Consider the following 12,772-nt stretch of genomic DNA (forward strand, 5'->3'; position numbering starts at 1 on the left):
AACTTGTTAAATGCAGTTATTCCATTTTTTTGTGCTGTACTTCTGTACACAGGTCTGTCCCTCGATCAGTCCTATGCATGTACTGTGATATTTATATCAATAGTGGTGATTGCACTGCATGTTGTAATATGTTTGTATGAAATTATATCTGGTTATTTGATATTAAAAACTTTTTTGTTGTGTAGCCATGTCAGTTGTTGTTTAATTGTTCCACATTATTGTGTTATTTTTGTTATTTGTATGCAGACATGTTTATAGCCATTCCCAATGCACCATGCACATGTATCAGACATTGGTCATTTGCTTCAATATACGTTGCAAGAGCTTGCAGTCCATCTTGTGTTGTGAACACATGCATGTGCACTTGTGTCTCCTTAGCAATGGTTGCCCTGCTTTAATATGTGCCTGCTTTCTCTTGTTGGAATTTCCTCACTGCTGTAGGCCTATGTTGTCCAGTTACCTCACCACTTATACCTTTGGCCTACATGTTTCACATATACATGGCATATGTTATATGTATGTTTATCTTCCTGAAATGTATCATCATTGTAATGGAGGTGTACTGGTACGATATGACACTGTGCCATAATAATTGGTAGCTTACACATGCAAGGCATATGCACATAAGGTGTAGATTCTGTCAATGTTTGTTCTGTACTGTGCATTGTGGATTTCCCAGATATTTCTATGCTTTCTCCTTATGCACAGGCTTGCATTCCTTAGCTTTCACTATAATCATATATGCATCACCATTTACAATATCTTCCATGTCATTGGTGTGGGTATTTGTGATGAGTCTTCTTTCATTTTGGTTTATTTAATTCCATTGTACGTCATACATCTATGTTGTATACCTGAACACCCACAGGAGTTGCATCTGGCACAGCATGTCTTTGACATATGGATCCCATTTCTCTGTGTTTGTGGTGTGTACATATTTGTTTACACAGCCATATTAATCTTTGGCTGTGGTACTGCTGTTTGGTACTGTGCTTAATTGTTTGCCTTTTGCATGCAGCGATGGAGGTTCTAGTGTGCCCTCAACTTTCCTGCTCTTGCTTTTGCTCATCCTTGCTGTTGCTTGGCTTACACTTGCACTGCTGACAGCCTAGTGGATGATTGTATTTGATATCCATTGTGTACTGCAGTGGATGGCAGTCCTCATTTAGTGCCTTCCGATGCACACCTACCATCAGTCATAATTGTTCTGGTATTACTGTCACAAAGTCTGCAACATCTCAGCACTGGCCTTTGCTTCTGTATGCATATATTTTTGCATTGCACAATGTCTGTCATACATCCCTACTCTGTTTGTCATTTTTCCTTCACCCATGTTGCCTGGTCTATATGTGTGCTGCCTATGTACCTTACTTATCCTGTATCTCTATTTCTGACCTTGGTCTGTCATATCTTGTGATATTTATCATATGTTTGTACCTACTCTTTTGTCCACTTCCTCTTTCCGTGTCTTTTCCATCCATTCTATTCTCCAAAAAGAAAAAAAAATGGGGACTACTCTCACCAAAAAAAAAAAAAAAAAATGCCCATGTCCCTTTGACTGTCTGTCTGACCTTCCTATTTCATTATACCTCTTGTGGGCCCCACTTCATCACCGTCATTCCACATCTGATTTTCTATCACCCTACTTCCTCAGTTGTGTACTTTACTGGTGCTCGACACATGTATCCCCACCCATTATGTTAGCCATGGTGTAGTTCACCTTACTTAATTATTTTAGTTAGAAATTTTGGGATTACATCAGATTTTGCAAATTTCAAGGGGTAGCTTTATATATGGCCATCTATGGATTACAACGATATCCATAAGCATTTGCATTTGTCAATTTTCAGGCAGAACAGCCGAGGCACATTTGTCTTCATTTATTACTTTCCATATATTAATATAATTTCCAGTGTACTTATATAAATTCCATAGATGTGCATTGGTGATGCACTGGGTCTATATTATTTCCTCGAGGTGTTCCATCGAAGGCCTCTTCATTGTCCCCTAAACCGCAAACTGAAAACACTAAACTTCCACATCAGTGATTTCTTTCCATGAGAAATAAATTGCTTGCCCTACAAATACCAACACATCACCACAAACATTACAAAGTGGGGGGCTTCACCCCCCATGCCCCCAATGTGGAGGGCTGTGCCCCCCCCCAACTAAATATATCAACTCCAAGATCACACTACAGTGGGGAAAACAGCAAACTGGTGAGGATGGCCAAGCAATTTCTTTCCCAGGGAAAGTAATCGCTGATATGGCCGTTCACTGTTTTCACAGTTTGCTGCTTAAGGTTTGATGAAGAGGCATTCAATGGAATGCCTCTTTGAGGAAATAATATAGACTCGATGTACCTACATGTATTACTTCATGAACACCTTGTCTTGGAATAAGTATTTGACATGACTGATTGTGGTTGTGCTGACATTATGCCTGCCTTGCTCTGAGGCATTCTCTGTAGACTTGGGCATATTTGCACACCACTTGGCTATCTAAAATTCTTGACCAAAACTCAGCAGATTGCTGAAAGTTCAATGAACTTTATGAAATCTTTCCCATAATCTGCATATATACCTTGAAATGTCTACCTTGTTCCATTCTCTTCTGCTCTCACACTGTATCATTTATTCTTCTACCTTGGCTCTTCTACATGTATAATTCTTTTCTTTTCACGTTTCCTACTCCAATTTTCAGCTTGCATAGGTGAAAATGAAATCTTATGATCTCCTTCAATTTACTGTGTTAGAGGTCCTTCTAGACAGCTTTGTTTTTTCAAAGACAGTATTTGTCTTTGTGTTAAAGAAATTCATACATTGTACATATCTTTTATTTCAGTGTATTTACAATGCATTTCTCAGCTGATAGGAGTTTTCCTTCTCAGACCTCAGCTGAAAATTGTATCTACCCAGTCAGACTATTCTGTTCAACAAACTTTATAAAAATGGCTGCTGCATCTATTTTGGATTATACATTTCTTGCTAGCAATTTTGTGTGCCCAGAATAAATCGGGTCATCATATAGCAAACGTCTTCTAGAGCAATCGCACATGTTATGTAGCATAGTATCACTCTAGTGTACAACCTACCTACCATGGCATCTACCCCCACTAAGTACCACATTCTACAGATAAAGGCTCTCATTGCATCCCTCAAATGGCCTGTGATTCATCAAACCATTAATTTTACAATATGCTGCACTTATGGAAATATATATGATTCTGGTAATTTATACACTTGTCACTACAGAACGTTAGGTACCATATGATTAAAGGAGGTGCACTTCCTACAGGGTATCATTAAATCTCGATTAAAAATGTTTATATGGCTTTCAAAGCTTAAATTAAAAAAACTCTAGAGGAAGTTTCTCAAAAGAATACATGGTTGATTTCAAATTAAGTAACCACTTTTGTTCAAAAACTGCACACCTTCATCAGACTTAAATATTCAGTACTTGATATTTATTTTATACAATAAAAATGTGACATTAGATAAAAAAACCCCCAATGTATTGGATATCTAAAATTAAAGGGGCAATTTCTACATTTAATAAATCAGTGGTTTGGCCCTTAAGAACTAAAGGATGTCAGAAAGAGTTTCATCCTGTGTACTCATGTTATTCACATTAATCTGTCAAATATTTCTGTTCATTCAAGCAATGTCTTTACATCACTTTTACTCAACTTAGTCTTTACACTTCCAAAACAAAAAAAATAAACTTTTTTAACATTGGATATTACTGGTTATCCTTAAACAAGACACTTTTAACATTGCTGTTCCTTAAATCTTTAACAAGTTGTGAGGCCCTTTCATTTAATTTACGAAGTGTCTTTCCAATACAAAAAGCTTTCACAAGAAACACAATGTGGATTCTGATAGATTTTCAGGTGTATCCACCAGTGCCACCACACAGAGTTGTTCATAACAATATTCATGACAAAAGGGGTTGAGGTCATTTGCCAACAGTATCTGCAGCCACAGCAAAGGTGAATACACTTGTCATATTCATCAGTGGCTCAGTTTTATTAACCTCCCTTTCAGAGACTTTAAATTCTCAATTATTTTGTATAAAAATTACTTTTTACTCATGATTTTACTATTTTTATCATTTCCCGTCAAACTTTTCCACTTTCTCTTAATCATATGCTCAATTGCTTTTTCATCGGAAAAGTATGTTCCACAGATAGTGGAACTAGGCCAATTTAATAAATGCCGGTGCAGCTGTCACCTATTTTCTACTTGTTCAATGATAGAGTTAATAAAATTTGTATGGCACCCTCCTTTCCCCCAAAAAATGTTTTATTCCCTTATTTCCTGAAATTATATCAAAGCTCACTCTCTATTTTAATTTCATTACAATGTGACATGCTACTAAGTTCCATTAACTTCATTCACAGCAATCATGAACATATTGGGGGGAATTTAATAAAGCCTTCATGTTTTGCTTTTTGTTTTTTTTTGTTTTTTTTATGTAGACATCACGCCATGCTGCTTACACGAAAGCAAGAAGGTTTTAGACTGAGTAAATAATGCTGAGCGGCACACATGCACAAGCCAACACGGAAAGTTCCATGGCATGCAAATCACCTCATAAGCATGAGGCAAGTAAAGCAATCCAGCAAGCAGATAGGCATCTTTTCAGACCCTGTGCCAGTGTCTGTAATGTACATGGAAAAATCCTGTGTACAGGAGTGTAGACAGACAAAAGGGGCTATAAAATGTACATATATGAACACAAATGGCATACCACATACAGATATGAGTGAAACTATCCTCCTGTGTGTCAGAAAAATTAAAGGAAATAAGTTAAATCAATTTTATTTTTTTAATAATCTGGGCATGTTTGCTAGGCATGCCACAGTGCACAAACATGCTTTATAAAAAATTTAAAAAAAAATGAATATTATCTGACAGAAATGTATTACAGGACTTTGCGTGGAATGTCTACAATGGTGCATTAATGCTGTTGCTAACATGGTAAGGCTATGAAGCATGTAGTTTCCAGACTGTGAGCACAGTTTCCCTATGTAAATGAGGTGGAGTTATTGAATAGCATATAGGGGTAATCTTGTGTGCATATCCTCTTTGTGTAGGCAGAGAACCATGTTGATGTTTACACAGGAGGGAGCAGACATCAGCAGAGGGTGTGTCCGATGACTTCTAAGCTTATTTCAGTTTAGCTGCGCCTGTTTGTGTGGTGTGCTGCTGTGCTGAGCATGTCCTTTCAGGGCTGTGTGTGCACTAACTTCTAAGCTTTGTTTAGCTAAGGGGCACATGTTTGCACATGTCTGCATGGCACTACACCATGCTGAGCATGGAAGTCTAGGGATGTCTAAGTGCTAAGCTGTTTCTACCTATGGTGCACATGTTTGCGCAGTGCACCGCAGTGCTGAGTGTATCTAAAATCCAATGCCACATTAATTTTGTCTCTTGTTTAACTTATACTAGGGAAATTAAATGATGTTAACATACCTCTCAACCTGGAATTATCAAAAATTTGGACAAGACCCATGAAAAATAGGTACAAATCTGTACTCCGATTAACGTAAAATTTGCATACATAATTACATAACCCTGACCACTCCAATGGAATTGTGGAATAACAACTTTAAAATGCAAACTGAAGAACAGAACCATAATATGGCACCAGAGTCCCCCTGCAGCCATTCCAGTGTCCCATTACCTGGCTATTTCACCCCATTTACCATAAGCACTAATGTGTTCATACTGCTTTGCTTCTACAATGATTATTTGGATTTTATTTTTACATTTTATAGCACAATGCACAAACACAAATAGGCATCTGCTAAACAAAGCAATACTGTCTCACAATGAAAATAGACATGGCATTAAAACTTCTCTGCCCTTGAAACTCACATTCATTGAAACAGCATTGAAATCCACACCACATCCAAAGAAAATGCATCTGGCCAGTGGTGATAAAGATTACCTTTGGGCCATTTTCAAATCATAGGCCCCTTACACACAAAACAAGAAACATACATGCATTCTTTGATGCACCTTTCTGACTTTATTAAATTATATTCCTTGTATAATACAGCACACTTGTTAGACTTACACCACAACACATGAACAAGAGATATTTCAGCTACAATTCTCATCAAAATGTCCCAACTTCATGATCTTAATTTATAACGTTTCACTTTTTCCCCTTCATGATTTCTGGCAGATTTTAAGTCATTTACTTTTGGCTTTGCAGTTAACTTCGTAGTAATTTTAAGTCACTAAGTAAATAAAGTAAATGTCTGATGATACAAGGACATCCGAAGATGCTCCGTCTGATATATGGATATGCTTGCTGGAATGGTGGTGGTGTGAATACTTTTGCTGTATTATAGAACTTTCATAAAATTAGAAGTAAAATGCCTCAAAATAATTATATTTATCATTCCATAAATTCATACATTAATTTCTAAATTTTGCATTGTCATAATGCAAACATTATTGTCTCCGTCGCTGCTGGTTCAGTGTCGCCTATGCATCTAATGTAATAAGAAAAATATACCTTATATTAAAAAAATAAGTAAACAAAATACAATATATGTTTTTGAAGGCAGCAAAAAATGCTATCGAATGACAAAAATATTTATATTCCAGCAGCTTGGTTAAAAAATGCAATGTAACATCAATAATAGTACGCATTTGTGAATAATGACAGTAATTTTGTTATTTGCTAACATCGTTAAAAACTGTAAAAAATCAGCTAGAATGGGCAGAACACTTAATATTTCATGGCAAACAGTGATGTGTGGAACTTTTAGTAATAAGTTTTAATGAAAATATTGATTACTGGAACTATGTTTCTTTTTATTAATAGTATGATTAGAATGATGCTATAAATTTAAAGTGTTTATGCAAACCACATCTCCATCCTGTTTACCCTTAAAAAGAGTTGATATTTTTTCAAGGGAAATGCAAAATAGTCAAAGTTCTCAGTTAATTTCCTGGACTCTTTATTTTAATGGTAACATTCAATGTGAATTTCGAATAGTAACAAGAACTGTGGAAGTCCCAAACAGAATTTACATAAATAGCACACACACACAAACACTCAAGAGAAAGAACCTGGAGTACCTCTCAGCAATCCTAATCACCCTGCACCTGCAGCTAAATGGCACAGTAGTCCTGATGCATGGAGTAGTCAGCAGATGCAGATAACTGCAAGTATTCACTTCACGGCACAGCATTAAAATGAAGCATTAACAGGAAACTCCATATTCTAATAGGCAACTCCATTAAAATTCACAGCATGGCATTAAAATGAAGCATTAACAGGCAATGCCATTAAAATGAAAGCAATGGCATTAAAATCTGCCCAGATGGATGAACTGAGTTGAGTATTCAAACAGGCCACTCAAAGAGATGTGAGCAAGTATTCAAACAGGCAACACGCACATATGAGCTTAGTTCTGACAGGCTGAAGGGAGCTGACATCATTGCGGAAATGAAGGGGTGCCACTCGGTAATGGGACATTGGACCCTTCACTGGGACCCCAAATCTCAGTAAAAAACGAGTCATTTGGGATGGTTGGGAGGTCTGGATGTTAATGATATACTAGGCAGGTGGATTGCATCATAGGTAGCCAATCACACATTCAGCACTTCCAGCAGAGCTCTATAAAGTATGTATACACCCTACAATCTCATTTTCCCCCCATATTCTGCAACTTTGGAGTACAGATTTGTAAATTTTAACTGAGAGAATGCTAGGGGCTGCTGCAGGTCTGCTACATCTGTATGTGCTAGAGACTGAAGTTACTGCTGCTTCTGCTGTTGACAAATAGACCAAGACAGAGAAGGATAAGAGTGTTCAGGCCCAGAGTAACCTTCCAGGAGCTACATGAGCTGGAGATTGTAGAGCACTACAGGATGGACAGGGACATACTACAAGAACTCACTGAGCTCTGCTATCCTCAACTCAGACCCAGAGCGAACAGAGGAGAACCCATCCCAGAATCAACAAAGGTATGTGTAGCCCTTAGTATACTAGCTACAGGTACTTTCCAAAGAATAGCTGGGGGCATGATGGGGGTCTTACAGGCATCAGCATCCAGGGTACTCAACCAGTTCTTGGATGCCATGCTACAACATGCCAGTGAGCACATTTCTTTTTCTCTCACCCCTGAGGTGAGGGCCAGCAACATGCAACACTTCTACCACATAGCACACTACCCTGAAGTCCTGAGTGCCATAGAATGCACTCATGTATATATCAAGTTACCATCTGGTGAGAAGGATATAATCTATGTCAACTGCAAGGGGTACCACTCCATCAACTCCCAGGTCATGTGCAATGCCCAGGGCATTATCATGAATGTGTGTGCTGGCAGCCCTGGCAGTAATCATGACTCCCATATCTAGCATGCATCAGAGCTGCAACAGATGTTTGCTTGGGGGGACATTCCACATGGCCATTTACTGGGGGATGCTGGCTATCCACAGGAACAGTGGATGATGACACCCATCAGAAATGCACACACACCCACTGAAGAATGCCATAATAATGCACACACATAAACTAGGAATATCATAGAGCATGTGTTTGGGCTTCTGAAGTCATGGTTCCAGTGCCTCTATACATCTGGTGGAGCCCTGCATTACTGTCTAGCCACATGTGCACATATGTTCACAGTATGTGCCATGCTATATAATATGATCCTGTGAAAACAGCATTAGCAGGAGCAGTAAAGGGAAGGGATACACAATGCCCCCACCACTGCCTAGGTCACCACAGCCACAGTCACAGGAGGACTCAGTGGAGGAACCCACTGATGATGTCCATGTATGCAGACATACTCATGCCCACTATGCCCTGGCTTTGGCTAAGAGACAATGCATAGCATATTCACTGACAACTTAGGGCCCTAGGGACTGACACCTTACTCCTACTCACATACATATATTAAAATTGTTGATGCCAGGCAAGCTACTCAACCTGTACCTATCCATGTATTAACTGTGTACTGTTTGCATCAGACAGAGTCAGCCCTGAACTACAGTTCTGTCAACTGCTGCATTTGCAAGGTAAGTCTCAAACCTATACAGTACTTGTAAGGATTACTATACTATGGTATTGTATGTATGGATCTGCTGCATTAATGGAAGAAAAATAGTGGGCTATTTGGACAGATGTAACATCCACACGTGATTACAGGTACCCAGTCCAATAGTATGTGTCCTCTAATAATCACTAGGCCTCATGGTTGGAATATTCACTACCTCAGTCAAGGGAGATGTTAAACAGTAAGGCCACATTATATTTGGACTACTGTCTATCTCTGCAGATCATGTGCTGTTGTTCTCCTTCCCCCAACACAACAGTGTTCCAAATACTGCTTTAACAATAAATCAGCAATGTTATATCAGCAGACCAGGAGATATCTATGCTGTAACATAGAATCTGATCACACATTGTATGTCTCATGTAATGCAGGAATAATAACGTACGTATTTATGCTGTTGATTATATGATGAATGACTCCTCTCTGTCTGGCAGGCTGTGTGGCTCAGTGGACTAGGGAAATTAGCATGGATGATAGTGTTGATGGTTCTAATGTGAAAGTAGTCACATCTTTTGAACGTGAGGTGTTATTATGTTGGTGTTTTCACAGACTGTCAGTCTGTGTGTGGTGTAACATTATGAACCTTAGTCACATATTAATTACAACAGCAGCTGGGAAATGCCATAGACATTTTGAGTAAAGTGCAGTACTGCAGAAACAGAGACAGATTTCACTGTCTGTAACACACAAAATCCTGGACTGGAGTACTGGTAGGAGTGGCCTGGAATCACTTTAGGAGTACTGACAGTCCCACTGGGCATGCCCATACTCCTAGTTAAAATGAAAGCAATTTTGTTGCCCCTTCATCAAAATGACCTGTTATGTATAGATATGTCTATACATACAGGCATATACGTATACATATCTGTCTGTCAATCTCTCTCTCTCTCACATACATAGTATATCTATCTCTATGTAGTGTCAAATAGATATATACTGATATATATAGCTATATATATTAAAACGATACATAGACTTCCCCCCATATATCTCGATAACATATATATATATATATATATATATATATATATATATATATATATGCATATATATATATATATATATATATATATATATATATATATATATATATATATATATATCATACACACTTACACAGCTACATGTATATATACTTCCCTGCTATATACATAAACATGTGTGTGGATGTCTGTATTGTCCTACATACCCTAGCAATGGTGAATAAATCTGCACTATCACACATCTATACTGTTGTTCAAAGGATACAAAGTAAGGGATCAACAGTACATAATCCACATACCTACAGACACCTGCGCCTGCTGGATGTCACCACATAGACAGACACAGGTGAGCAGGTGGTGTAATGCATAATGTTGTCAATGCACACATGGACAGGGCACATTGTTCCCACCCACAGACGTGCCTAAGTACAAACAGCCACATATGGCCATGCTGATAACTGTACACACACACAGGATAATAACAGCTATCTCACTGCTATGATGCTAGATGCAGATAACAGTACAAAGCAATATCACTCTTCAGGCCACAGATGCTGTTCAACACAAGCCTAGTTTGTGCAATGCACAAGTACCTTGCCTTCAATCATGTATATAACAGACTTTACCTGTGATGCATGCAATAAGTACTGTGATCTACAGTGTATAAGACTAGATAGGTTGGGGTTCTAATCTCACTCCAGCCCTCTTGGTGTGTGTGTGTGTGTGTGTGTGTGTGTGTGTGTGTGTGTGTGTGTGTGTGTGTGTGTGTGTGTATATTCCCCTGCTAAACAACTGATATTCCCTCATGAGCTATCAACCTGCAATGTTTATTCACTTTTTGGCCCTGTAAGTTGCTGCTGGCTTCCAAACTGCCCTCTTCTACAAGGCCTGATGACGTTAATCACCTTAAGACTACCGGCTGCTAGGGTAGTATCAGACTTAAGCTGTAAAACATGCAATAAATACTGTGATCTAATAGTGTATAAAACTAGATAGGTAGGAGTTCAAATTGCACTCCAAGCCACTTTGTGTGTGTGCGTGTGTGTGTGTGTGTGTGTGTGTGTGTGTGTGTGTGTGTGTGTGTGTGTGTGTGTGTGTGCATGTGTGTCTATATGGAATAAATATGATTACCTCATTAACTTACAAATAGGCAGGGTTCTGCAGTATTTTATTTGTAGCAAGTGATGTGGCCCCCAAATGACTGACCACAAGGTCTAATCTGCTGATGTCATGATGTCATCAAGCATTATATGTCCTAAACTGATACTACTCGCAGACATGAGGTGTGTTGCATACATCATGTATTGTGATCTGTAGTGAGTACCATTACATAGGTAAATATTCTCATCTACATACAGCCAACTTGCACTATGTGTGTGTCTTGGCGAATCCTGTATACAGTGACTGGAAGTAGTGCTAGCCTCAATGTAGCCATGTTTGTGTGTGAGTCTATTAGAGGATTTTACATCCTGTTCTGGAGCCATAGGACATTTGAACTCCACTAGCATAATGGCCATACAGCCCTCTCAATCCTAGACAACTTTATACCTGTAGTTACAGGATCAGCACATATTGCCACACAGTCCAAGATGAACACAGGCAGATGCCCTATGTTGAGATGATGGTCGCCCAGCCAGTCATACAGATGGCATGTGCTGAGGTACGCTGAGCCGCTCTGTGTGCCATTAGGCAGGGTTCTGTATCAAGGGTGTGTTTAAGTCTGCTAGAAAAATCTCTCCCACAAACATGTATTACTAACATCACATACAAGGTTAATGTCCTTGAAGTGAGTTATCCATCTACTATGCCTCCTACAGATAGGCAGCTTATGCAATCAAGCAGGGTCACACATTGCCCCGTATGCAAGGCACAGATCACCTCTGAGTAGTCTATATGCCACAGGTGACAATGACACTCATTGCAGATGATTCCCATTGAACACATACTGAAGATGTGAAGTGTCCTTGTGATAGACCATACTGTTGTGTGCAATTGCCACTACTGCTTGGAAAGGTACATTACCAAATGGCCATTGCACTCAGATATTGGCATGCTGAGGAAAGAGTATGTCACTTACAGGTGACTGTGCCCTCAGCTATGCCATATGAGTCCTGCCATACCACTGTAGAGACACGATGATCTGAGGCACATTAGGTGTAAACCTGTGTGGCCAGGTCTGTGTGCCCAATCCTTTCACCCCTGAGTATGTGCATCACATGTTGTGAATAATGTGCTACTAACCAGGTACATAGGACTTACTGATAGAAATAAAACTACATATATCATCATCAGCAGCCTCCCTTTGCCCATTTTTCTACATGGGGTCAAAGGGTAGTTTCATACTAGTAGTAGAAATGAAACTGCATATATATTTGCATGGAATTTATGGCAGAGTGATCTGTGATGTGACACCTGCAACAGGTGGTGGATGTACAGCAGGCCTCCTACAAGCTCCCCTTTCACTCCACCTGTGGGGAACCTCACCAGCTGTCTGGCTATGGACAGTGTCTACAGTCACTGGAGCCATAGTTGCCACACTTTCCTGTTAAATTTCCACATCCTCTCAATATCTATAGCCTCCGGGGACTGGGTATGTGTGGGCATACTGACTGTGTGCAGTGACAATGAGGGCAGAAGAGGGATGTCAATCTCTGGGACAGATTCAGCCCCTGAAACCCCCATCTGTGCCTCACTGTGGCCA

Source organism: Protopterus annectens, chromosome 2.part2 (genome assembly GCF_019279795.1).
Source record: "Protopterus annectens isolate FY-2018-M chromosome 2.part2, PAN1.0, whole genome shotgun sequence".
Lineage (NCBI taxonomy): Eukaryota > Metazoa > Chordata > Ceratodontiformes > Protopteridae > Protopterus > Protopterus annectens.